This window comes from Hylobates moloch, unplaced genomic scaffold, assembly GCF_009828535.3.
Source record: "Hylobates moloch isolate HMO894 unplaced genomic scaffold, HMol_V3 SCAFFOLD_19, whole genome shotgun sequence".
In the NCBI taxonomy this organism is placed as follows: Eukaryota; Metazoa; Chordata; class Mammalia; order Primates; family Hylobatidae; genus Hylobates; species Hylobates moloch.
The window spans coordinates 49175763-49200131 of record NW_026652294.1 but is presented as its reverse complement, the minus strand read 5'-3'; the positions used below and the strand labels follow the sequence as shown (position 1 = coordinate 49200131).

The 24369-nt window shown below is 40.8% G+C and overlaps 1 protein-coding gene across 6 annotated transcripts in view; it reads left to right on the top strand.

The window, feature by feature from the left end:
- Nucleotides 1–12240: 12240 nt before the first annotated feature.
- TANC2 (tetratricopeptide repeat, ankyrin repeat and coiled-coil containing 2) overlaps nucleotides 12241–24369 on the top strand; it is a 486082-nt gene continuing 473953 nt past the window's right edge. For all 6 annotated transcript variants that reach the window (XM_058432006.1, XM_058432005.1, XM_032138883.2 and 3 more), the window contains exon 1: nucleotides 12241–12376. The gene's annotated coding sequence lies outside the window, so the exon portion shown is untranslated. The remainder of the gene's footprint in view (nucleotides 12377–24369) is intronic.

Below are 24369 nucleotides of genomic sequence, written 5' to 3'. Positions count from 1 at the left end.
TTTTTAGTAGAGATCAGGGTTTCATCATGTTGGCCAGGCTGGTCTCAAAGTCCTGACCTCAAGTGATCCACACGTCTCGGCTTCACAAAGTGCTGGTATTACAGGCATGAGCCACCGCACCCGGACTGTAAGTGATATTTCTTTTTTTTTTTTTTTTTTTGAGACAGAGTCTTCCTCTGTCGCCCAGGCTGGGGTGCAATGGCATGATCTCGGCTCACTGAAACCTCTGCCTCCCGGGTTCAAGCGATTCTACTGCCTCAGCCTCCTGAGTAGCTGGGATTACAGGCATGCGCCACCACACCTGGCTAATTTTGGAATTTTTAGTAGAGACGGGGTTTCACCATGTTGGTCAGGCTGGTCTCCAACTCCTGACCTTGTGATCCGCTTGCCTCGGCCTCCCAAAGTGTGTTTTGTTTTTTTGAGATGGAGTTTTGGTCTTGTTGCCCAGGCTGGAGTGCAATGGCGTGATCTTGGCTCACCGCAACCTCTGCTTCCAGGGTTCAAGCAATTCTCCTGCCTCAGCCTCCTGAGTAGCTGGGATTACAGGCGCGTACCACCACACTGGGGTAATTTTGTATTTTTAGTAGAGATAGGGTTTCTCCATGTTGGTCAGGCTGGTCTGGAACTCCTGACCTCAGGTGATCCACCCGCCTAGGTCTCCCAAAGTGCTGGGATTACAGGCATGAGCCACTGTGCCTGGCCTGTAAGTGATATTTCTTATGCACAATACAGACATTCCCTGAAAGGTCTTGGATAACATAAAATTATGATAAGTTGAAAACATCTTCATACATAATTGTTTAAATTTTTAATGTTTTGCTCCTATTCAATTTACTTATTCACAGACTAGTCCTACATTCTTCCTATCACTTAGTTTCTCTGGGGACGTGATTAGTGTGATGGCTAATATTGAGTGTCAACTTGATTGGATTGAAGGATGCAAAGTATTTTTCCCAGGTGTGTCTGTGAGGGTGTTGCCAAAGGAGATTAACATTTGAGTCAGTGGACTGGGAGAGGCAGACTGGGAGAGGCAGACCCACACTCAATCTAGGTGGGCACCATCTAATCAGCTGCCAGCGTGGCTAGAATAAAGCAGGCAGAAGAAATTGGAAAGAGCAGACTTGCTGAGTCTTCTGGCCTTCATCTTTCTACTGTGCTGGATGCTTCCTGCCCTTGAACATCAGATTCCAAGTTCTTCAGTTTTTGGAGTCTCGGGCTTACACCAGTGATTTGCCAGGGGCTTTTAGACCTCCTGCCACAGACTGAAGGCTGCACTGTTGGCTTCCCTCCTTTAGAGGTTTTGGGACTCAGACTGGCTTCCTTGCTCCTCTGCTTGCAGACGGCCTATTGTGGGATTTCATTTTGTGATCCTGTGAGTCAATTCCCCTAATAAACTCCCCTTCATATATACATCTATCCTATTAGTCCCTTTAGAGAACCCTGACGAATACAATTAGAAAGTAATAAAATGGGAAATACACAAATAGCAGTGTCATAACACAAGCCGATGCAGTGAGAATCTGCGTGGGAACAGAAGCTCTGCAAGATTGCCCATGGAGGGCCATTATCTCCTTATATCTGCAACTTCTGGCCTTATGTACCTACTCTGTGGTGTTCATTTGTACACTTGACTTCTTTGCATTTCTTAATGTGATATGAAACCTCCCACATCTTAAAATTTTATTATGTGCCTTATGGAACTGTTTACATACAGTTGAGTGTTGCCTAACTCAGGAAGTGTCTTTATATGAATGTAATTTAACCTTCTTGTTTACTCACGGTTAATATAGACATCAGTTTTAAAAGTTTCTTCCCCAAGGCTTATGGAGGTATGTAGGGCTGTTTTCCCCTACGCTAAAGGAACTAAATTACTGTGCTTTTTGATCATTAAGTTAATATTTATACTCTTTTTTCATCTACACCTTGCTTAAAGACATCTAGCTTTCAGCTAGGCGTCATGGCTCATGCCTGTAATCCCAGCACTTTGGGAGGCCGAGGCGGGCAGATCACTTGAGGCAAGAAGTTCGAGACCACCTAGCTGGGCATGGTGGTGGCTACTTGGGAGGTTGAAGCACAAGAATTGCTTGAGGGCCAGGCGTTGTGGCTCATGCCTGTAATCCCAGCAATTTGGGAGGCTGAAGCGGGCGAATCACGAGGTCAGGAGTTCGAGACCAGCCTGGCCAACATGGTGAAACCCCATCTCTACTAAAACTACAAAAAATTAGCTGGGCGTGGAGGCGGGTGCCTATAATCCCAGCTACTCGGGAGGCTGAGGCTGGAGACTTGCTTGAACCTGAGAGGCGGAGGTTGCAGTGAGTCAAGATTGTGCCACTGCACTGCACTGCAGCCTGGGCAACAGAGGGAGACTCCATCTCAGAAAAAGAAAAAAGAATTGCTTGAACCAGGGAGGTGGAGGTTGCAGTGAGCCGACATAGTGCCATTGCACTCCATCCAGCCTGGGCGATGGAGAAAGACTCCACCTCAAAAAAAAAAAAGACATCCAGCTTTCCAGCTTTCTTCTTACTGCTATCTGCATGACTGCTGTGATAGTTTCTCCTCCTTCCAGTTTATTGCTTTTACTTTTCTATGGGTTTGAAAATCAGATTCCCAGCTTTTCTAAAATCAAATCCAAGTAAAAATAGCCCCTGAGAAGGGGCTTTGATGAATGTCTAGGAGTAATGGGCATGATCTTCAGGGCATGAACATAGTGGTCTCCGTTTCTCCAGAGGCCTTTTTCCATCTCCTTTATTCCCTTGGTTCTTTGCTGTGCTCCTGATAGATCAGATTTTCAGACAGCCAAGTTCCAAGTCAGTAATGAAATGAAGTTTCATTACAATTACTAGGTTAGTAACAATATGTTAGAATACCCCTTTCCCTTTTCCTCTATTGAATTCTGATGCTTTTTTTTTAGACAGAGTCTCGCTCTGTCGTTGCTAGGCTGGAGTGCAGTGGTGCAATCTCAGCTCACTGCGACCTCTGCCTCCCAGGTTCAAGTGATTCTCCTGCCTCAGCCTCCTGAGTAGCCAGGACTACAGGTGCGTGCCACCATGCCCAGCTAATTTTTGTATTTTTAGTAGAGACGGGGTTTCACCATGTTGGCCAGGTTGGTCTCGAACTCCTGACCTTGTGATCCACCTGCCTTGGCCTCCCAAAGTGCTAGGGTTATGGGCATGAGCCACCACGCCCAGCCTGAATTCTTATTCTTTACTCCCCTTTGTTCCTTTTAAGGTGCCTGTCAGGCTGGATTGACTCAACGTAGTCAATCTGAAGCTCACTGGGCTTCAGCTGAGTGGGATAAGGTCCAATCTACACCTTCATTTCCTCTATCTTTTCTTCCCCCTACCTCTTCCATACATTTTTTTTTAATTTTTATTTTCCTTTTTTTTTTTTTTTTTTGAGACAGAGTTGCTCTCTGTTGCCCAGGCTGGAGCGCAGTGGTACAGTCTCGGTTCACTGCAACCTCCATCTCCCGGGTTCAAGCAATTCTCATGCCTCAGCCTCCCCAGTAGCTGGGATTACAGGCACACGCCCCCACCATTATTTTAAATAATTAAAACCTCTCTACATTTCACATCAACCAACTATAATTCTCTTATGTAAAAAAAAATTGACATCTGTCTAAAGCCTCATTTGATTAAAAAGAAATTTAAGTGTATTCCATTATATGAAATAACACAATTTACACAACCCTTTGTATTCTTACCTTTACTTTTACTCATGTCTAATTGATATGGGCTGTGGTACTAAGCCATAATTGTGGGCTCATTCTCTGCAATGGACAATCTTTTTCTTTTGCTGCTGACTGCCCCCCCACCCCACTCCACCCTGTAGCTAAATCAAATGCAGAATGAGAGGAGAGAGACAGTGAGACAGAATGATAGAGTCTGATAGAAAAAAAAAATAGAGGTCAGAAGTGAGAGACAGAACATGTCCTAATGGCAGTTGAGTCTACAGATCCACCATACTCTTATCCTTGGCTTCCAGGAGATATCCCAGTCTTTTATTGAATTTGGAATTCCCTATAGGTGGAATATAGTAATATTTATTAACTACCTTATAACTACTTATGTGCTCTGAGTGAGGGCATATATCAGGTTCATGAAAACACACACAACTATTGGAGAATCAACTCAAAGTTCAGGTCTTATATGTGGTGGCTCAGTGGCATAATCTTTATGTGGTCATTTTTTTTAACATGTTGCTCTTGAAAAATAAATGTGTGAACTATAAGAGCAAAGAGTTGATCATCAATGTTTCAACTTTAGATCAACTAAAACTTTCTTGTATTATACAATGTCATCCCTCAGTCACTTTTTATACATTGAATTGTGACATTTATGCATCTGCCGATCTGCTGATGACTGGATATTTTAAGCTCTTCTTACACAGTGGCACAGCCTACCAGTCAAGAATCTATTTTGTTTTCTTTTCCTTTATTTTCTTCTTCTTCTTTCTTTTTTTTTCTCACTCTGTTGCCCAGCCTGGAGTGCAGTGACATGATCATGGCTCACTGCAGCCTCGACCTCCTGGCTTAAGTGATCCTCCTGCCTCAGCCTCCTGAGTAGCTGGGACTACGGGCCTGTGTTACCACGCCTCGCTATTATTTATTTTTTGTAGAGATAGGGTCTCACTATGTTGCCTGGGCTGGGCTCTAACTCTTAGGCTCAAGTGAACTCTCACCTCTGATTTCTAAAGTGCTAGGATTACAGGCATGAGCCATCGTGCCCAGCAGAGCCTATTTTTGGTAGCATCACTATTTTTGGTATATGTTTACGTAATCATTTGAATACTTTATTACATTTTCCCCACTATTACAAATATGAGTCAAAAATGGAAAAATTAAAATGCTGATGCTGGTAATAAGCAGCATAAGTTTTTGAAACAATACAATTGAGCGAAGGAGGAGTCATTGGCTGTATACAAAGCCATGAAACTTTAGCTTACCCTGTCAGGTAGATATTAATTAGGACAAAATTAGAACATATAATAAATTCTGGAAATACATTATCAAAGATTGTATCTTAAAGGTGAATTAGGCTGGGTGCGGTGGCTCAGACCTGTAATCCCAGCACTTTGGGAGGCTGAGGCAGGTGGATCACTTGAGGTCAGGAGATCGAGACAAGCCTGACTCACATGGTGAAACCCCATCTCTACTAAAAAAATACAACATTAGCTGGGCATGGTGGTGCACACTGTAATCCCAGCTACTCAGGAGGCTGAGGCAGGAGAATCACTTGAACCTGGGAGGCAGAAGTTGCAGTGAGCCGAGATTGTGCCACTGTACTCCCGCCTGGACAACAAGAGTTAAAACTCTGTCTCAAAAAAAAAAAAAAAAAGGTGAATTGCAAGTAGGAATTGAATACTATTTTTCAGGTCCCTAGAAAAAAGCTCTGCTCCTATAATATTCAATGCATTTAATTTTTGCATAATCAATGTTTGTACTTGTTACCAGGAATGTATTAAGTAACAAACCGGGTAAGAATGGGTAAAAAATTAACTAGGGGTCCACCTGTATGGAATTCCAGACTCATTAAAGGACTGGAATATCCCTCGGAACCTATAATGTATTTGAGAAACAAGATGCTTAAAACATTTAAAGATATAATATGTAATACCGTATGCTATAGTATTAAGTGTCAACATGAGTAAAACAGTAAGTTCTCTAATAAATCACAGAAGGAGGGATACAAGTTTGACTGGGATGGTATGGAACTTCTTCTTGAGTTCTTCATTTTCTTGAGGAAAGCAAAGCAGTAAAAAGAAATGGATGGAGCAGAGAAGGAAGGGACCAATCTCTTAGGCCAAAGAATGGACCTCTTTTGAAGATGAGTTGTTTTCTTAATAAAGACAAACATTGATGTGAACTACAAATAGACACATTTCAAGTTTAAAGAACAGATCATTGAGCAACAAGTGTGGCTGAGTAGGAGAGCATTTACTAATAAGGAACAAGACATCAGTTGGTAAAAGGTTAAACAGATGGGCCTGGACCAGACTGCATGGGGTCTTTCTTACTTCCCAGGAAAGGAGACATTGTGGAGTCTTTGAGCAGAAGAATGACAGAAAGGCAGAGTTTAAAACACTCATCTAATAAGGTGGATTTGAGCAGGGAGAGACAACTGGTAAGAATCTGGTTAAGAAGATGTTACTATTTAGTGAGCTAAAGAAGATGACAGCTGATAGTCAAGGATTGTGCCTGTGGAAACAGAATAGTTCTAAAACCACTGCATGGGAAAAATTAACATCATCTACTGAATAACTAAATGCAGGGAGCAAAGAACAGTGAAGTATCAAAACACAACAAGGTAACAAGTCTAGCAGTCTAGAAGACTGGGGTATCAGCGACAGAGCAGGGGAGTCAGAAGGGCTGGTTTGGGAGAGAAGAATGAGAGATGGTTTTGGCATATTTTGTATTTGTAGTAGCTCTTTACTGCTTTTGAGTTACAAATCCCTTCCTTTGAGAATCTAATGGAACCAGTGGATCCCCTCTTCAGAGAAAATAAATGCATTCATACTGAAACACATGTTGTACAATTTATAATGTACACCCCTGGAATTGGCTGCAAGAGAGCTCTTGATCCAAGCTGGGCCAATCAGAGTCCTTCCTGGAATTTCTGTACTCTATATCCAGAGAATCAAGTCAGTCTCTCCTTAGTAGCTAAATCTGTGAATGCTGTTAGCTGATGTATTTTACAACACATGAGCCTGAGAAACAGAGAGAATGCTCAAATGTAGAATGAGAAGAGAGAGAGACAGCCTAATACAAAAGGTCAGAAATGAGAGAGAGAACATGTCCTAATAGCAGCTGAGTTCATGTCTTTATTAAGAAAGCAACTCATCTTCAAAAGAGATCCATTCTTTGACTTAAGAGGTTGTCGTATTCATTCCCTCCTCTGGACTTTTGTTGAGCTCTCAGGGCCCTTCCTTCCTTCTTTCCAACCATTTCTTTTTCCTATTCCGCTTTTCTCAAGAAGCAGTTCTATACAAGTCAAACTTGTATCCCTCCTTCTTGTAATTTATTACAGAACTTGCTGTTTTATTCATGTTGAGACTTAATTCTATAATATGCTATATTATATATTTAAATGTTTTAAGCATTCTGTTTCTCAAATAGATTATGACAGTTAAGTAGGCAAGACTTTCCTCAAATCAATTCTGTATGCCCTATGGCACTTATCACAGCTATATACGAACAGTAGGTGCAAATACTTGTCAAACATTTATAAATGTCAATGTAAAAATATATGAGCATTTGTTTATTCACATTTTACATGCATTTTTCATTTTACAAAAAAGGGATTTACTAGAAACTCCTTTTTAGTAGCTCCTCTATGTGGAAACGTTTTTAAGTGTTCATCTAGAAATATTAAATATTCATCAAAAGGTTGAGGTAGAGCTGGTGGGGAAAATGTTGAAGCTATTGAGTAAGTCATTAATTGCAGATCAACAAGAAATGAGATTATGAAAAACAATCAATGAGGAAAATTTCGTTTACATCAACCTTTTAGAAATGCTTCCATTGTGTGACATGGCTCACTTTTTTTTTTTTTTTTTTTTTTTAGTGGGGGTCTTACTCTGTTGCCCCAGCTGGAGTGCAGTGGTGCAATCATAGCTCACTGTGGCCTCAGACCCCTGGCCTCAGGTGATCCTCCTGTGTCAGTCTTCTGAGACTCTGGGATTACAGGCATGAGCAACTGGCAACTCACATTTAAAAAATATGTAATCTTTGTTCTCCTTTACACTTTATATGGCAATCTCCTCAGGGTAACTGATAGAGAATAAAGTTTATGTCTAGGTTCAGTTTGTGGCTCTACCCATCATTCAGTGTAAAATTGGGCTGGTTATTTAACCTCTCAGAACCCTCCTCATCTAAAAAACTAAGATAATACTTATCTGATAGGATGTTGTGGGAATTAAATGACGTTGTGCATATAAAGTAGCTGGTGAAATATTTGCTGCCAGTAGGTGATCACTCAGTGGTGGGTGGTATTACTTTTTATTTAGGGAGAGAGAGTTGAGGGAAAAGGGTAGAAAAAGGTGAACCTGATGGTTTACTTAAGAGACTTAGAGGGCTGGGCGCAGTGGCTTATGCCTGTAATCCCAGCACTGTGGAAGGCTGAGGCAGGCGGATTGCTTGAGCCCAGGAGTACGAGACCAGCCTGGGCAACATGGCGAGACTCCATCTCTATAATAATATAAAAAATTATCGTGAGCCGAGATCGCGCCACTGCACTCCAGCCTGGGCGACAGAGCGAGACTCCGTCTCAAAAAAAAAAAAAAAAAAAAATTATCTGGGCATGGTGACATGCACCTTTGGTCTCAGCTACTCAGGGGGCTGATGTGGAAAGGTCACCCGAGTCCGGGAAGTAGAGGCTGCAGTGAGCCATGATGGCGTCACTGCACTCCAGCCTGGGTGATGAGGGTGAGACCCTGTGTCAAAAAAGAGAAAGAAAGAAAGAAAGAGAGAGAGAGAAGGAAGGAAGGAAAGAAGGAAGGAAGGAAGGAAAAAGAAAGAAGGAGAAAGAAAGAGAAAGAAAAGAAAGAAAGAAAGAGAGACTTAGAGGTAGCCAGGGAAGACACCATATGCAGAGGTGGGTGATAGTGCAGAGTTGAAGGGGCAAGAAAGGGCATTTTGAATGATACAGATGATGCTAAAATGTTGGGAGGTATAGGGTAAGGATGGGCTACGTTATGAACAATTATTTGCAGGTTCTTATTACATGGCATACGTAATGTTTCCAAATTTAAGTTATAGACTAACATCTTTACTAGAATGGATTTTTAGTAGGTAATAAAATTAGTATTCTCAGGATTTCGGGTAATAGTGACAGAAAAGGGAATCAGGGAGAGGAGTTGAGAACAGAGGTGGCTTCTCACTGCAATGTTGCTCTCTGTCCCTACTACACCCCACCCACAACTCTGTCAGGGACATATTGTTTCCTCCTCAAAGTTAGAGTGTGGCAACAAATTATAAGGCTGGACAGTAGAACTACCTGGAAGAGAATTGGCAGAATAGAAGGATGGTGGATGATCAAAAGAGCAAAGCAGTGAGTTCATTCCTGGACACTGCCCACATGAAAATGGGATTTGGGAAAGGCTGGCTAGAAGAAGTGGTGACTGATCTTTGGAAGTATGATGAGGACAGTGAGTCAGAGTTACTCACTTTATCAGCACAGGAGACCATGTGGGTTACAGCTATCAGAGCTTACTGTGGGTAAATCCAATAAAGAGCTCTGTTGCTAAAATTGAACAATTACAGTGTTTTTCTAATTTCCAGGAAAAATGGGTTTAAAGGTTTTCATTTGATGAATTATTATTAATTTTTTGTTACTTCCTACCTTGTAAAAAAAGTTGCAAATAAATTTAAAGAGAAAAACACAGACATATTATTTCTTAAAAACACATTATTTTTTGGCTGGACACAGTGGCTCATGCCTGTAATCCCGGCACTTTGGGAGGCCAAGTTGGGTGGATCACATGCGGTCAGGAGCTCGAGACCAGCCTGGTCAACATGGCAAAACCCCATCTGTACCTAAAATACAAAAATTAGCCAGGGGTGGTGGTATCTGCCTGTAATCCCAGCTACTTGGGAAGGAGGCTGAAGCATAAAAATCGCCTGAACTCGGGAGGCGGAGGTTGCAGTAAGCCCAGATGGCGCCACAGCACTCCAGCCTGGGTGACAGGTCGAGACTCTGTCTCAAAAAAAAAAAGAACAACAACAACGAAAAAGCCCCCATTTTTTTAATATGTGGAGATTTGCATAACCATAAAATTGCCAGATTTAGTGCTTGTAAAATTGTGTCAATTCCATATGGCAGAGTTAAATCTATCTGTATTTCATGATGCTCCACATTGAGCACCATAATTTCTAGGGACTGCCACCTGAACTAGTTTGAAAACCAACATTACACCCCTGACTGCCTTTTGTTATTTCTCGGAGAAGGAATGTTATTAGCCTCAGTGAAACTCGCAGGGAAAGGCTTAGATACAAAGTAATCTTAAAAATAAATAAAAAAAGACCGAAGGAGAATTAAATAGGGTAAATTCGAGTGTAAGAAGGGTAACATAATAGCTCCTGTTTCCTGAGTCCTTATTGTGTAACAGGCTTTGTGCTAAGTATTTTCCAAAATTTTGTTTCATCTTTACATCCATTTGTGAGGTAAATATTAATATCACCCACGATAGACAGATGAAGAAAGGAAGGTCCAGAGACCTGTTCAAGATCACGTAGCAGGTAAGTGTTGGGTGACATTGCGATTCAAACCGAGGTTTTCCGACTCCAGTGATGATGACATTGTAATGCTTCTTTGTGTGTATGTGATTTTAAAAAACTGACCTGGAGCGCACAGATCTTTTTACATACGTATACACCCGGGTAACCATTAAGATATTGAATATTTCCAGCAAACCAGAAGGCTCTCTCCTGTCCCCTCTTAATCAATTCCCCTGTAAGTAATCACTACCTTGCCTCCAATACCATAGGTAGATGGGTTTTCGTTAGATTAATCTTTCTGGAGTTAACACCAAAAGATTCCATATGTTGGCCCTTCACCTTGCCAATGTTAGCTGTACTATTCAAAGCTGCTCTAGCTCTGACTTTGCAAGCATTCACTGTAAAGAAGAGCTGTTGGATGGACATGTTCATATCCAGTTTCTTGTATTGTTCTGAAATTAATACTAATTTTTGAAAATCGAAGAAACTCCTGGATGAAGTGCTACAGGATGGGGTAGATTAAAGTGCTGTTATCAAACAAACCTCTCTACCTTGGAAGCTCCACAGACACAGCTTCCTTGATTGATGTAATTTGGCGCATCTATTTCCGAACACGGCATCTGATTAAGAAGTTGGATGACCACGAAAGGTCATCTCCGTTTATGGAAGGGAAGGCGAGCCGGGCAGAGTTGGTAACAGTGATTGCTTCGCATCATCTTGCAGCACACGAAGATGTTTATGTCCCAAATATCTTCCACAGCCGACTTGCTGTTTTATGATAGGAGGGAAAGAGTAGCGGAGAAGAAGATCTAGATGGAGGGTGAAATATGACCTAACATCGTTCGACGAGGTATTAATGTGGTGGCTTTCCCGCCCTTGCCGACCAGCTTTTAAAACCACGTTACTTCTTAGCTAACCTGGCAGTGACAGAAGCAGCGCCACGACTTTACCTCAGGTTCGCAAGCTGTGGTTGGTGAATTTTCAGCCATTATTCTAAATAACAGTCTTGGTCTCCCCACCAACCCCACTGTTGTTTTGTTTTTCTTTCTCATTCTGATTCTCCCCACAGCCAACCGTGGCCTTTTGAAGCCGTCTACAAACTATCATTGAGAATCCGGGAAAGAATTACTGACACTTGTAGGCTTCGAGGACTCTCAGACTGATTGATATGCGCCTGAGGTGACCTAAGTGGGGGAGATCTAGGGGAGCGTTCCGGTCATCAAAGCAGGAGGACAGGCCCTGAAATGGGCGCACGTGACAGCAGCAGCCACCTCGAGAGTGACATCACCCCTGAGGGCGGAGCCCTACTATGTAGGGCCTTGTCAGTTACCGAGCTTCCTCCCTGCTGCTCCTCCAAATGCCACCCACAAGTCCGAGCCCCCCGGGGATACGAGAAATGCCAGGACATCCCAGAGCGCCAGAGCCAGGGCCTCGTCTCTCTGCGCGGAGGAGGGCTGCGTCCCCACTCCCTCTTCCAGCAGTTCCCCACCCCCAAGCTATGGAAGGGTCGGGGGCGCGCGCGCTCCACCACGCACGCGCCCCCACGCACGCGCGCTCCCTCCGCGCTCGCGCTCCTCCCCACCCCGGCCCGGAGGGGGCGGGGCTGCGGGCGGCCGACGAGGGTGCGACGCCCCCAGCGCGGCGGCGGCGCTAGCGAGCGGCCGGCCGGGCGCGGGTTGCTGGGCGCGCTGCTCCGGCGGGGCCCGCTGGCACAGCCGCCTCGCGCGAGCCGCCCGCCCGGCGGGGGAAGCTGCGAGCGCTCCGAGCGCCCGGCCCGGGGCCGCTGGCGCTGCCCTCCTGCCGCCGCCGCCCTCCGCGCCTCATTCGGGCGGCCCCGCCCCCATTCCCATCCCCCTCGCGCTCACCTCCCGGCTGTGCCGCGCGCTAGGCGGAGCGAGGCGCCCGCCGCCGCCGAGCCGAGCCGAGCCGAGGGGCGAGAGCTGGCCTCCGAGCCGCCGCTGACAGGAGCACCGCCGCGGGCTGCGCTCGCCGGCTGCGAGGCCCCGCCGCGCCGTTCCAGGGTGCAGACCCGCCGCGGGGCGTCGGAGGACTGCGAGGTGCTCCGGGAATCGCGGGCGGCGCCGGCGGGCGGCGCGGTCCACACAGGAGACCCCAGGGACTGGGGCTTGACCCGGAGGTGCACAGAGCCCCTCAGAGCGGCAGGTAAGGGGCCCGGGGAGCAGGGAGAGGAAAGGTCGCTTCAGTGACAGGGTCGTTCGCCTTCACAGCCTCGGCTCCGGGGAGAGGGGCGGGGGCGAGCGGGGAGACGGCGAAATGGGCAGCGAAGTGCCTCGGTGTCCAAGGCGTGGGGAAGGCTGGCTCCGAATATGACACCAAGGCGGGCTTCAGAGGCGTGTGGGGTCGCCACTTGGCTGTCACTGAAGATGTCATGGAATTTGGTACCTAGAGCGTCTTTGGATGACGGGGACCAAGGATAAGATGCGAGGCGGATTGCTAAACGTGGCAGGGAATGTGGTGCAGAACGAGTTGCAAAATGTGCCCCCAGAATGCAGCATAAAAGTAGTTGTGAAATGTGCCAGGTAAGGCACAGGATGGGCTGGCCTGTGTGGCGTTGAGATTCATGGTCGAAGTGTTATTAGCGATATTAATAATTCCTCTGGGAAAGGAGGTGTAGCATAATAAAAGATTAATAAGGCTCATTGCTAGATATTTTGCCATAGGAAATCGGGAGGACCTATGATAAGCTATTTTTTTTGAGGTAGAGAAAGTAACCACGTGAAAGAAAAAAAGCAAATTGTATCTGGCTGTGAGATGGGAAAGAAAAAATAGGGCTAAAATAATTCCAGGTTTTGCCATCAGCGTATAGAGCACTGGTACAATTGTATCCAGTCTTCAATTCCAGGTGTGGAATGTTTAGAATGGCCTTCACAAAACATAAACAATGATAATTAACATTAGGAAGAAGATTTGGTGTTTTGGGTGTCTTTCACTCTCTTCCCTGCTCCTCTCCAGGAAAAGACACAAACAAAACCCCAAACGTCTTGACCATAATTATGAGTTCAAGATTATTAGGCAAAGGGAAGTATTTTTCGTATGTGCCCTTTTCCTGATTTTTACACAGGTGAAAATATCTGTAATGAGGAAAACAAAACAGTATGGTGAACAAAAGGAATAGATTTTCAGGCATTTTGAGGGGTTGGAGCCAGTATCTATCACAATGGTTAATTATAGAGAACGGCAGTACTAAAATATTCTTGTATGTTCTTGGTATTGGGATGGTGAAATCATTAAAAAAAAATACAGTAAATTGGCATAAAAAGCAACAACATGGATACTGTCAGTGGAGTGCTTCTTGCAGCATTTCCCAGGTGGATGCTCTTAGGGATGTGATCACGAAATAAAACGGTAAACATTCTCTTTCTCCCTCTCTCCTGCTCCCCTCTGTATCTAGATATTTATTTATGTCTCTATATAGATATATGTGCATATATATTATACATACATAAGAAATTACCCACATGCTGCAAAACATTGTGACTTCTATTTAAGAACATCTGTTTTGAGAGGATTGTCAGAACATAGCTGGAATTTCACAAGTAACAAAAGACAACTCCATGATCTGTTTAATGTAACTTATACGTATACATACAATGAGTGTGAATATACTATATAACAAAAGCAGAAATATGGAAATGTATTCATTAGAATGTACTTAATTATTGATGAGATTTTAATGTTTTATAATTCTTGTGAAGAAATTATATTACATGTGTGAATGCTGTTCTCATTATAGTAATTTGCCAGATAATCTGAAAATTCATACTGATTGGCTTTCCCTTAGATCCAAATTCAGCCATTGAGGGATCATTTGCTTCAAAGACAAAAATAGATTTTCCTTGGTGATTGATTTTGGGTTTTAGTCTTTTCTGTAGATATGTCCCTTACCTTGAGACGCTGTTGGGGCTGAAGAACAGAGGAAAGGGCCAGAGGAGAATAAAGAGAATTCTGTTGGGTCTTCCTGTTTTGTTCTGACTGTAAGCCATATGTACTGTCACCCCCTACTGTCTGTAGGAAGAGGTGTTACAGAGCCCGATTCTTTTCTTGTTGTCACTGCCCCCTTGTGTAAGGGAAGAAATTGATAGTTGCGCTCGGGGAACCAGTCCTCTCAGATTGTTCTTGATAGAGTAGTTATATAGATCTGTGAATCACCTATTTTCTTCAGAGTTGAAGGGCTTTAAACTTACTGTTAATCAGGCCTCAGATTTGATGTCTATTTTAAATATAGGTAGCATTTGATGTTAGTCAGGAATTCAGATTGCTTAAGAATGTTTTTGGTATGTTCAGGAAGAGGGTGCAGTACAATTACTACTACATTCTTCCCTTATTGTATGCAGGGGATTGGTTCCAGGACCCCCACATATACCAAAATCCTTGCATGCTCAAATCCCGCAGTTGGTGTATGGAACCACGTATAGGGAAAAGTCGGCCCTCAGTATACTCGCTTTTGCATCCCATGAATACTGTATTGCTTGAAAAAAATCTGCATAGGAGTAGACCAGCACAGTTTAAGCCCATGTTGTTCAAGGGCCAGCTGTGCTGGTAGTAACAGCTCACATTTATGTAGCACCTATTCTTTGCCAGTCCTGTTGTACATTGTTTTAATCAGTTCCAACATGCTGTGAGGCGTATGTACTGTTATTTCTGTTTTACAGATGAGAATCTGAAACACAGAGAGGTTAAATAACTTGCCCAATACTATATAGCTGAGAAGTAGAAGAGCTAAGTTTCCATTTAGGAATGCTAGCTCCAGAACCTGTGCTCCTCATCAATATGCTATATTGCCCTCTCACTCAAGGTAGTATTGACAAGGCATAATTAAAATGCATGTGCCCATCATAAAGCAAGTACTATAGATGTGAATAAACCTGGACTCACATAGATGTTAAGTCTGCATATATTCAAAAGATAGTTATTTGCAGTGTGAACATTTCTCTTTAGGAATTTGTTTTTTAACTTATTTCTGGGATTATGCGTAGGGGAGTATTAGTACTTTTTATATGGTGAAGGAAATATTTGTGATGGTGGTTGGTTTAAAGGGAACTTCAGAGGTAAAAAGTTAATTTCAAGTAGTTTAATATAGTGTGTGTGTGTGTGTGTAGGTAGTGTGTATATAAATACACATACACACACACACACACACACACAGCCTTTTTAAGAGCACCAATAAACCTTTACTGCTTATTTTCTGTAGGGAAATTAAGGATAAATTACAATATTTTTCTTCCTACTCGTATTTTTATGATCTCTTTTTCATTTATATTAAAAAGTACCATAATTAGCACAAATGGATTAGATGCCTATGTACATTTTACCTCTAATGTCAACAAATGTTTGTTCAGATTTTTCTCACACTTAAACATTGTTTTATAAGATATTGACCACATATGACAAAGTATTTATAAAAATGTGTAAAATATAAAGACTTCACAATGCAGGCAACACTTACATACCTTTTACCCAGTTTAAGAAATGGAACATTATCTTTCACAATTATAAGAGTTATTTTCTTCTGTTAGCCAAATTGCTTCTGCCATTCTTTTTCAACAGAAACCTTTCCTTATTGTGCTGCGAATTGCATATCTCATGTAACCAAACACTTCCCTTTTTATATACATTTGTTGATATGGGAATTCAATATAATCTACTGCTTATGGCTAAAACTTATTCAGGATATATGCTTATGTAATTTAATATATTTAATAAATTGTCATACACTCAGACTGTGCTTTGTATTTGTATTGGTTACTGGTTGGTAGTTCATTTTAGCATACTTCACTTGTAAAACTTAATTTGGTTTGCAAATTAGGATTTTACTAACATTGTTAAACATTAATAGATTATTTCCCTCTTCCATTATGGATGCTTGACTGTCCCATGCTAGTTCTGTTTTTTCTTCTTTCCCCCATAACTGCCTTTGCTCTTTGAGTATTTCTTAAATGACTCTGTATGAATTATTTTGAATGGAGAGGGAAAGAGACCCAAGGAAGGAGTATACTAATCCAGTCGTTTCAAAGGGGACTATTAGGGTGGTTGGTACTGATTGAATATATAGTAGAACAAGTGTGCATAAAAGAAATGCATGAAAATCCTCTCCTTGTCATATTCTTCCTTTTACAGTAGAATTAAAATGAGATCTGAGACACTCTGATTGGGCACACTAGTTGAATATTGTTGGATTGAACTTACCCAGAATCACCAATGTTAGCTGGGATATTTTTGCTGACGGTACAATATGCAGATTTTAATTCAAGGAGCTAGAACAAGCTGTTGCAGAGGGCTATTTACTCTTCTAGTACTAGTCTGTTCAAGGCACTAAATATTATAAAATAGTTTGGAAGCTAGTTCAATTATTTGGACTTTTTTTTTTCTTTCTGAATGACTTGAGACTCAGCATTGTTATATTTGCTTAATGTGCCTGTAGTCATCAAATGCTGTGATTATTTTGAGGGAAAGGCACTCTGTAAATATACTATACAAATAAATAGTTTAGACTTCATTGTAATACCATGAGAATACCGCTTGGTTTCTTTGAATAGCATCTTTTGTAGTAACTTGCATTAGATGAAGACTGTTTAAGATGAAAAAAAATGAATTGAGGAGATGTGTGTATGGTGATGCAGAGTGTATATCCCTGATGAGTTTGTTGAAAAGGCCACGGAGAGAATTAGGTTAAAGAAGAGCTTAAAGATTAGAGCTGTGTTTTCCCACTCAGCAGTCTCCTTCTGCCCTTCGCTTTCCCTTTCTTTTCTCTTTTCAAGACAGGATCTCACCATGTCTCCCAGGGTAGAGTGCAGTGGTGTGATCTTAGCCTATTGCAGCCTATGTCTCCTGGGCTCAGGCGATCCTCTCACCTCAGCCTGCTGAGTAGCTGAGACTATATGCACGTGCCACCATATCCAGCTAATTTTTGTACTTTTTGTAGAGACAGTGTTTCACTCGGTTGTCCAGACTCATCTCAAACTACTGGACTCAAGTGATCCACCTGCCTTGGCCTCCCAAAGTGCTGGGATTACAGGTGTGAGCCAACTGTGCCCAGCCAGTTTTCTTTCTTTTAGAGCAGGGGTCTCTAACCTGTGGGCCATCATGGCCTGTTTGGAACCAGGGTGCACAGCAGGAGGTGAGTGGCTGGCCAGCCAGCATTACTGCCTGAGCACCTCCTCCTGTTAGATCAGCAGCTACATTAGATTCTCATAGGAGCTTGAACCCTATTGTGAACTGCTTATGAGAGGGATCCAGGTTGTCCACCCCTCTTGAGAATCTAATGCCTGATGATCTGAGGTGGAACAGTTTCATCCCCAAACCATCTCTGCCCCCCAACCCCCTGGAAAAATTGTCTGGAAAAACTGGTCCCTGTTGCCAAAAAGGTTGGGGACCGCTGTTTCAGAGGACATTTTACTTTGCGTATTTAAGATTCAAGGTAATATTAGATGGAGAACAAGAACTTTGGGTCTGTATTTCAGAAGGCTAAAGCAGGTTACGCAATTAGTGAAAAAACTTTCTGGGGCCTTTCTTTTCTAGAAGGGTCAAAGTAACTATAATACCATAATTTTTTCTGGAAACAAATTTATTAGGTCAGTTTATTTTTAAAAATCTTTATAAATCACATGAAAGCTGTGTTTGTGGATGTGTCATGTAAGTTTTTTTTTGTTGTGGGCCACACATGAAGTATCTTGTTATGTTCAGTCTCTGTTTGCCCTTGAATAGTTGAAGGTAAACATTACTAAGTTTAAGAGGCAAAATAATTGTGTTGGTGTTCTATTATGACTTTTCTTCCCCATAATATCAATTTCTGCCTTTATTCACTACATGGTTTGTAGTGCATCTTAAACTCCTTTCTTTGTTTATCAGAACTTAAGAGAGTCTCATGTCACTCATTTAAACTGAGTAGTTGCATTATAGAAATGATCTTGTTGGTGTGTTTTTTTAAAAATCCAATTGCTGAGGAAACACCTTTAGTGTTTTTGTCAACTTTGGCTACCTTTCTTCCATTGCGTTGCTTCCAGAGTGATCTTTCTAGGTAGTCATTTGATCATATCACTTTTTTCTTCAGAATCTTTCACTGGCTCCTCATCACTGAATGGATAAAGTGGAAACTCCTTAGCAAACCATTTAAGGTCCTTGATGATCTGGTCCCTGCCTCCTCTTTAGACTCATTGCCTGCCACTTCTGTCTTCCAAGTGCTTTAGCGATAGTAAACTTTGTGTGGTTCCTTCACTATGTAGTATTCTCTTACCTTTTCGTGCCTTTCTTTATGAAGTTCTTTTTTTCACAGACTACTCCTGCCCTCTCCTTTGTTCTCTGGGCAAACTGCTTCACAGCCATCATGCCTTAGTCCAGTGTCTTCTGAGTGAAGAAGGTTTTACTTACTCCCCCAGGTGGGCTTGGGCACGATGTTCTCTATTCTCCCCTTACACTTGGTGTATATAGTAGTTGCCACCACATTTTTCTTTTTTTTAGATGCCGTCTCACTCTGTTGCCTAGGCTAGAGTGTAATGGCGCCATCTTGACTCACTGCAACTTCTGTCTCCCGGGTTCAAGTGATTCTCCTGCCTCAGCCTCCTGAGTAGCTGGGATTACAGGCATGTGCCACCATGCCCAGCTAATTTTGTTATATTTTTATTAGAGATGGGGTTTTGCCATGTTGGCCAGCCTGGTCTCGAACTTCTGACCTCAAATGATCGGCCCGTCTCGGCCTCCCAGAGTGCTGGGATTACAGGCGTGAGCCACCGTACCCGGCCGTAACATATTTTAAATATTTAATATGACTGGCTCATCACTAATGTGTGAGCTTTTAAGCAGGCACTGTGACTTTTCATCTTTTCAGCATCAGTATAGTTAGTACATAGTAGGTGCTCGTTATCTACTTACTGAGTAAGGATTGTTGACAGTTATCTCAGTTATGCCTTTGAAACCTCATCTCTTGTGGAATTAGAGGAAATTTTAGGCACCAGGAGGTAGGTTTACAGAAATATACACACCATCTAAAATATTACTCAGAGGGAGTCCTGGACTGTAACTAAAACTAACCCTAAAGATAAACCAGATTTTGTTCTTTTTTATGTTTGCTGGTGGCAAGAGGAAGATGAGATTTTCTGTGTGAACTTTAGCCAAATGATTTTCTTTGTACAATGCAAGAGTTGCCAAACTATAGCCCATAGACCAAATCCAGCCCATTGTCTGTTTTTGTATGACCTGCAAACTAAGAATGGTTTTTACAATTTTAAGCAGTTGAAAAGATATCAAAGGAGGAATAATACTTCATGACATATGAAAATTAAAGGAGATTCAAATTTCATTGTCCATAAAGAAATTTTATTGGAACTTAGCCATATTCACTTATTTACATATTGGGTTTTGGGTGCAGCAGCAGAGTTGACTACTAGTTGCTATTGAGACCATATGGCCTTCAAAGCCTAAATATTTACTAGCTAGCTCTTTAGAGAATAAGTTTGTCAGTCCTTGGTCTATTACATAGCCTGTGCCCATTAAGTGTTCATTGAATGTCATGAGTTGGAGATATACCAGCTACTTTTTTGAAGGGCCTCGCAGGGCATAATTCCTTTTATTTACTGAGAAGATTGGCCACTTTGCTTTTGTCGTGATTTATCTCACAGGCCCCTGTTTTACCTATCTGATGACACCCTTATTATATCTAACACTGAATAAGACTCTCACAAAGTGTGTTTCAAGATTCTATTCCTTTTTTTTTCTTTAAAAGAAGTATCCCAGGTGGAGGGGAGTTTGGAGAACAGCCTGTAGTAGAATGTTTTTCTTTGCTCACATCTCAGTTTCTCATATACATTTTTTGCAATAAAAGATCATTGTTATATTTTTAAAAACCTTGATTTTGTATATTAGTTAGGCAGATACCTTGTGTGTAAAGTTTAAGAATTGAGTTGGATTAGTTATGTTGGAAAAACTGGGATATTTTTATGGAGTATATTAACATATTCATTCATTTAAATATTTATTGACTACTATGTATAAGTTGTTAATTTTACTACTATTGTCTTTCACTTGAGGATGGAAATTTCATATTCTTCCTTAAAAGCTAAAATTGTAATTCAGAATCCTGTGTCTTACATGTTTTTTCTACTCCTGGGAAAAATATAGTTCAAAAAAATATGTAGCATACTATTAATATTTGCCACTTCCCTAAAGTTCAGTAAGCCAATGTTGATAGATTTTGCTGTTTTCTTTATGTGGCAAAGTATTATGAAAAGGCAGTGATTGATATATTCCTTTTCATAGGTATCAGCCAGTGTTACAGACATAAAATTCATAAAGAAAAGTACGTAAGCAATAATAGTGGAAAACTTTTGTTATTCCAAATGGATGATCTTTGGACCAGGTAGCCATTCTTATTTCCTTGTCTATAATACCATGCTAGCATTATCATATGATGACGTAGCTGATTATAAAGATTGACAACATTAAGAAATGTGGCCCCAGTTTTTTACTGCCATGGAAATCCCCTGGCTAATCCAGCCTTATAAGTAGATTATAGTTATTGAACTTGGAAATGAGAGCGTATATAGAGATTGTGATTTAGTCATTTTATGCTTGGAGAATCTGCTTCAAATCTCAGATCTCAGGAAATTCTGTCTGCCTAAATGAAGGTAGTCACTTCTTAGCCCTTTATTCCTAATCTTTCATTGGGTGGAAGAATCCCACAATTTCTAGTTCTGGTTGCTGAGATTTGGTAAGGCACAGCTAGTTAGGTTATAGGTTATAGAAACTTGATACGTATTTGTTGTACTCTGTAATTCTATTTCTGTTCGAATTCCATGGAATCCTCTAGGGCATCCTGGGATTGTGAATTAGTGTGAATGAATGTAAATAGCTTTAGTGGGCCTATGGAATGAAGACTTATTAAAGCACGTAAATAACCATCCAACCACATGCACCCATATTCTGCTTCAGGATCAGAGAATCAGCTTTTCCATTTTCGGGCTTTTTCTAAAATTTTATTTTTTTTATATAGAGACAGAGAGACTTTGAAAGCTGTTATTCAGACATTCCTATATTATAGGATGACAGTACTGTTGCTTAGTTGTAAGAAGTTCAGAAATTCCAATGATGAGACCAATATATATTGGAAAGAATATGACTTTATGAGTTTTGAATCATGAAAATGGGTTTGAATTACTGCTCTGTCACTAATTGTATGAGGGGCCAAAAATCTATCTCGCAGGGTTTTTATGATGATGAAATGAAAAAAATCTTGGTGAAAATCCTTAGGACAATGTCTAGTACTTAATAAATGGTAATTTTTATTAGCCTGTGGAAAGTATCCTAAATTTTTCTTTTTTGATATATGCCAGCTCCTCCCAATTTTTTACTGGCATTGTCACTCCAGCTTTTCTTTGTTATCTTGTCTTGATTTCCTTTTCAGCCTTGCAAGGCATTTTTAGAAACCCATGGTAGTTTGGATACTGACTTATTTTTTTTGTATCCTTAAATTTTCTTTTGTGAAGTATTTGTTAAAAGCTGAGAGAAAGAGTTTTTGAATAACTGTAAACCAAAAAACTCAGATACTGCTGGGCCTACTCCTATTATGCATTTTTTTGGATTGTTTCTTTTGAACACTACGAACTTGACAAAAATTAATTTTAATCCTTTCTATAAAATCTCAAACCATAGTGTTTCTTGAGATGAGCCCCTTGACAACTTTTTTTCAGTTTGATTATGTAAACAGTTTTAACTTCTACAAATATCTTTTTTTGTGAATGGTAACTTGAACTTTGCTCCTTACACCCCTACCCCCAGCCAGTGCCTCAGGTTGACAGCTTTTTGTAATCTTTCTTTTTTAAAATATTGTGTGTGACAGTCAGTCAAGGTGGACTGCTTGGAGGGTTTGTCTGTTTTTTTTTTTTTTTTTTTTTTTGATATCTACCTACTTAATAAAAAAGGGACTTATCTATTTACAGTGTAAAATAATATATTGGAAAATTTTGCCCCTTTTTCTGTAGTATAATCAGCTAACTATTTAGAATCTTGTAAAAAATAAAGTAGAGGTTCCTCTTCAAAGAAACTTTCCTCCCCATCTAATTAGGAATAAATAGTAACTTCTCTTAGAAGCAAAATTTATTCAAAGATCTGTGCTAACATTCTTAAATATCTACTAGCTGTAATAAAAAAATCAATGTACTTTATATTCTTAGCTCTCACAATTTAGCCTAAATATTTGCCATGGCATGCTTATACTGGTCCAAGCAAGCATTAGGTCATAGCTTGTTCCTCTTCGTTATTTGGAAGTATTTTTACCTTTCTCAGCATTCCACAAGTTACTTCCTCCTTCCTTTGTTCTCCTCTGCCTTTGCCTCTTTTAAAAAGTTCTAAGTTGCTAGCCAATCGGGACAAATACAGAATGTGAGGTCCCGTTCCAGCCGATGGAAACCAGACACAGCAGTAAGGTGGATGAGTCAGATTATAAATGACCCTGTCTCCTTTGTTCCATGTACTCTCGTGGCAAAACTGTTGGCGAGTGTACCCTTTCTGCAGAAAGTAAAAATGGCCTTGCTGAGAGAATTAAATTTATGTTCGAGTGCTATTTCTTTGCAGCCCCAAGGAACAAGCGTTCTGTTTCTAAATAAACATTTTTTACATATAACAATCCTGTTTTTCCCTAAGCTTCAGTTATTTCTGTAGCACTTTGTCAATTTCTGCTTATCTGTGTATCTTTAGTATAATTATTGAATCTTTTTCTTTAAATGAACTTGACTCATTTTCTCTTAGTTTCATCTTTAGTTTTCCTGATCTTTATAAACTGATAAGTTTGTGCTAGTTATAAAATATAGTTCATCCTGAAGACATTTCACTTAATGCACTTAGGAAAGACTACTTTTATGCAAATTTGGTTCCAGATTGGATTGTTTTGAATTTTAAAATAACTTCATATAATGAGTCTTCTCCTTGCTTTAGATAATTTAATTCTGTTTTTGTCTTTGGATATGTTAAAGGTGGGCATTTATTGGTTGTCAACATGTTAATTGTCATTACTTACAATGGGCAGCTGGGGTATTTCTCTCCTATCCCCTAACATTCTACCTGTTTTTTTTTAATTAGAAAAATAATATTCTCCCCATCCCCTAACATTCTACCTATTTTTTAATTACAAAAGTAATACATCTGCTTGCAACCACTAAAATAAACAAACTCTAGGAGTCAGTAAAGAAAAAGTTAATATTTTCCTCTCCCCTCGGGTTTCTCCCTTCTCTAGTTATATTCCTTGGAGTAGCCAACATTAACCAACACTTTGATGAGGAGTATTTTTTCAGTGTGTTTCTCTTTGCTCAAAAATATGTAAGCATATACACATAAATATACAGGCTTCTTGTTTTTCTAATTAAATAGGGATCATATTATTTATTTCTTAGTAACATGCATTATTCATTTAACAATATATCATGGCTATCACTTCAATTCAGTAAATGGAACTCTAATTAATTTTAAAAAGCTGAATAATATTTTATAGTACACTGCACCATAATTTATTATGTTATTTCCCAACTGATGGACGTTAAGATTGTTTCCTTTTTTTGCTATTATAAACATTAGTTCACTCTTATGACTAGAGAAGCAAACATTTGAAATAAAGTATTAGCAAAATAAATCTACCACGTATTTAAAAGGTAATACATTATGATCAAGTAGAGTTTATTCCAGGAAGGCAAGGGCATTAAAATATTAAAATATTGTATAATATTAACACATTCTGAGATAAAAACTGCATGATTATTTCTCTTTTTGGGGGGAGAGTTAGGGGCTTCGTATTGTATTTATACAAAATGGCATAAGGAGATGCCTGCCCATGTGGATAGCAGTCCAAGTTTTATACAGTTCTTTGGTCTTAAAAGTTGATAGACAAAAGTCTTTATTCTGGGGTCTTTAGAGAGTACTCTGTGGGTCCTGTGCCTTGGCCTTGACCTCGTTACTGGCCATTGGTTGCTGAAGCTTAGTATGTTGACAGTATGGACAGCTGGGAAAGAGACTGGGATGGATGGTGTGGGTGATATCCAGTTTAGGGCTGGTACCTTTTAAGAGTACCAATTTGATTGCTTTGGGCTTGAGGAGCACCTTCTTGGCCTCTGTATAGGTGCTCATTGCCTTGGAAATGTTGGCCTGAATCTTTT